A 4317-nucleotide genomic window follows, 5' to 3' on the forward strand; every position below is an offset into this window, starting at 1 on the left:
TGTAATGTCTCCAACAACAGCTGGTTGGGAAGGCTGTTCCTTTTTTTCTTTTTTTTTAAAAAATTCTTTATTTACCCAGGGAAGTAGCTGAGCACAGGTGCTCATTTTCAGCAACGCCCTGCACATAGAAACACACAGACACACGCACACACACACATTAAAACCTGGGAGCTGACCAGTACAACCACAGTCTTATACTGTTGGCCACTAAGCAGCTCCAGGGGGAGCAGTTGGTGGTTCAGTGCCTTGCTCAAGGGCACTCCTTGTTGTCCAGTGGAGAATGCTCCTGACTGTCAAGGCATTTGCTGATGGACATTGGAATATTTCTGAATACATAATAGTACTTTTTACACCACTATCATTATTTGAAAACATTACTTACAAGGTGCCCATTTAGACATCAAAACATTGTCATTTTGGTTACTGTAAGCCAACACTTTTACACTTTTGTACAATTTTGACTTTCAATTGTAACAGACACTTTATAGATTGTGGTATTGGTACGTTTGAGGTTCCAAAGGGGAACAACGGCAAACATCAACTTCTTATGGTTGTGTTAACAATGCAATGTCAGCTGGTAAATACACGGGTGGACACTCGATAGAAATAGAAATATAATTTATTTTTCCTATAGCCAGCTTTCTGTGTCTGTGTGGGCAGCGGTGGCCGAACGGTTTGCGGAGCGGTCTTGATACCGGAAGGTCGCCAGTTCGAATCCCCGGACCGGCATGTTAAAATGACCACCGCTGAAGTGCCCTTGAGCAAGGCATTGAACCCCTACCATGAAATGTTCTATGAGCAGGGTGTGGCAAGCATCTCGAGCTTAGTCCACTTCCCTGGGTAAACAAAGAACTTTGCTTTGCTTTGCTTTGTGTACCACAGAAATTATTGGATTGGCTGAGCACGGAATGTGATCTATGATGATAAGAGCGCCCCTCACTTCACATAAGTGTGATTTGTAACTTTTGGAGAGGGGTAGCAGGGCTGCTCAAGTAGTGACTCGGGTCTGTTTTCACTAAGAATAGAGTTTTTTTTTAGTGGTTCAAGTAGGATGTTTCAGCGCAGAACCTGCAGGCAAAGCCAGACTAATCTCCATGTGTAGCGTGGCGGACGCCTCAGGGCAGTGTAATGTTCTCCGGTTTGCTACAGACTTAACTCCTCTCACCTCCAGCGAGGCACAGATTGTGTCTGTCGATAGGACGCCCGCTTATACGACAAAATGTTCTCTTTTCTTTTTTAACCCAGACTGAAATGTTTTATTCATCGTATATATAAAGAGAGGAAGTCATTGCTTTTCCGCTCAGTGGCGTTGACAGCGAGACATGCAGGAGACTTATTGAATTACTCCTGGTGTTAAAACATTTCTGTGTGAAAATGTGCCCTGGTTCAGTTTTCTCCAGTAGCAGAGAATGTTTTTCTGGTTCAGTTTTCTCCAGTATAGCAGAGGTTGTTTTCCAGTGGAAGACGTACACAGGTGGGTGTCGGTAGTTGAGTAGTTAACCCATTAAAGACCGGGAAAGCATCTGTGCAGCACGCGCAACATATCACTCCTCAACCATGTCTGCCAGACATAACAGCCCAACCCCTTGCATCCAGCAGCCCAAACCAGTAGTCACTTTGAGTAGCTTCCAGACCCACCGGAACGCACTCAGGGTGCCGGCCCGATTCCGGCGAGCCGCCCCGCGTCCGAAGCCGTTGAGAAATGACAGAGTTACCGTGTGGGGGTCCCTCTACTGTACCCTCTACTGTACTGTACTGTACTGTACTGCCACACCCGAAATCACCATATATACAGTTAATATGTGCGTGTGTTTGTGTTAGGTTGCGCACAGGTGGTGAAAAACAACCATGCTGTTTTCGTGCTCAGACGCACCCACCCACCCAGCCAGCCAGCCACCCCACCCACCCAGAGACACACATAGTCACTTAAGGAAGTGGTTGCACCACTTAAAAATAGATGCCTCACTGGCCAATGCAGTTCATTAGAGCGACGTGTCTCCAATGAAGTCAAGCGGAAGTGCCATAGGGAAGCGCTGAAGGCACGCTGTGTCGCTGCCCATGTGACGTCAATCATGCGACTCCTCCATGTCTCTCGCTGTCACTCAAGTGACTACTGGCCAATCACAGCGTGTCTTTTCTGGGACTTATGTTACGCACGCAGAAGCTTGACAAGCTTCCGGTCATGCTTCGCAAGGAATCTCGGGAAAATTGTGCCTTCAATTTTGACACGGCCCCAGAGCCGGAAGAGGCGTCTACGTTATATGTCTATGGGCAGAAGCCCTTGAAGGGTGATTTTCTCCATTCTGCTCTGTGCGTGCATATCTCCGTGTGGGCCGTTCTGCCCGTGACATCAGCTGTGGTGATGTCGGTCTCTGCCTACATTCTATGACGTCAGTCTCGGGTGGGGTGACCAAAGTTGAGCGGCTCCTTGTTCCATGGTTCCACGGTCCGTCAGATGGTCTCCAACAACGTAGCATAATGACGTATGTATGTTTGGGCAAAGTTTCAGCTCGATTCGAGTCCATGTCCATTGACTTCCATTTATAAGATTAGACCTGTGCCCATCGACCAACGGCCTACTTGGGAACAATGCAAGTTGGGAACCTAGTACACAATACCCGTTGTAATAGCACCCTACTGTCTTTTTGCATGTGTCTGCAGAGTGCAAACTGACTGTGAAAAGTGGACTGGTTAAGTAATCAAATGGCAGGTGTGGGGTTGCCATGGCAATCAATTGGCTGGGGCAGAGGCTGGGAATTCTACAGGGGACTTAGGCTCATTAGGTCCACTGGCAGAGCCTGACCAGAGCCTTTTGTGGCAGTTCTGGGCAACTGTGAGGGGTTATTTATGGGTGCATGAGTGTCTCTAGTGGCTGAGAAGGGTTCAGAATCAATCTTTATTGTCACATCACATGGGTGATCAAGTCTTGGTTGTACAGGCTCAACATTGCAGTTAAAAGAGAGAGAAAAACAAAGTGTGTAGTACATGACTAATTATGATACAATTATGTATGCATAAAAATAAATATAGGTCATAAATGTTTATGTAGCCTACGACGTGTATAATATAAAGGAGTCTCTAATAAAACAAAAGATAAATTCACTTCAGACTGTGCAGTAGTGTCACCAGCCTAGTTCTTGTTCAGCTGTGTGTGTGTGTGTGTGTGTGTGTGTGTGTGTGTGTGTGTGTGTGTGTGTGTGTGTGTGTGTGTGTGTGTGTGTGTGTGTGTGTGTGTGTGTGCGTGTGCGCGTGCGTGCGGCATATACTTCTCCCCATGCTATTATGTATAATATTATATATATATTATAATATTACTTACTATTGTCGCAGACTTCTCTTGCCTCATTAATGGCTGATTGATCCAGAATTCCACTACATCATCCCCAGGTGTTTCCCGTATGTGTGTTTGTAGTGGTGTTCTTCTGCTTCCTGTCTGCCATTGCAGCCGCTACCTGTCTTGACTCTTTGTCATGTCTTGATTGTTGTTACTAGTCACCTGTGTCCTGTCTGCTGCAGCCTATCCCATGTTGATTGTCATTTGAGTTCACCTGTGTCTGGTTAGTGTTCTGTCCTTATATACCTGGCTGTTCCTTTCCACGACTGTTTGCCAGTCCTTACTTTCATGACATGTAAGCTAGCATGTGTTTGGCCTATTATAGTTCTTCTGATAAATAAGCCTCTTAATGGAATGTTCTTGCAATCTGCTTTTGGGTCCTGTTTGACTGTGTGTGGTTTTAAAATAATGCCAATAAGATATTGAATCCTTTTTGCATTCCCTGAAGAAGGCCTTAGGCTGAAACACTTAGTTATCTGACACTGATGGCTTCATCCTGTTCTAACCAAAGAGCACCGCTGACTTTATCAACACTGCAGCCGTCCTCTTGATTCTTTCGTCGATCGATGTAAGGACGTTGGAAACTTAAAAGCCAAATCCGGGATTCGGCTGGGATTTGGATCAATGAGAAAAAATAACTTTTTACTTGCTAACGTTGAAAAATCTTCCACAAAACCCCTCGACACTCGGTGGTGCGGAAAGTACAAAGGAGCTATCCAGATGTATGGAGGATGGAGATGAGTGGATATGCCACTGGAGGGCTGGTGTCAGTGTGATATCGAGATAGAGAAACAGCACCCGACCACGGCCGTGTGTGTGTGTGTGTGTGTGTGTGTTACATGATCAGGCTGTTTGTTTTGCTTACATTATTCGAATTTCTATAGTTTACTACAGTTGCTACAGTTTGCTTTGTAAACTACTGTGGATTTTCAGGCCACACGCTGATTAGAGCAATGGTCAGTGTTTTATGGTCATTTGAAGTG

The sequence above is a fragment of the Electrona antarctica genome (assembly GCF_951216825.1).
Source record: "Electrona antarctica genome assembly, chromosome: 13".
In the NCBI taxonomy this organism is placed as follows: Eukaryota; Metazoa; Chordata; class Actinopteri; order Myctophiformes; family Myctophidae; genus Electrona; species Electrona antarctica.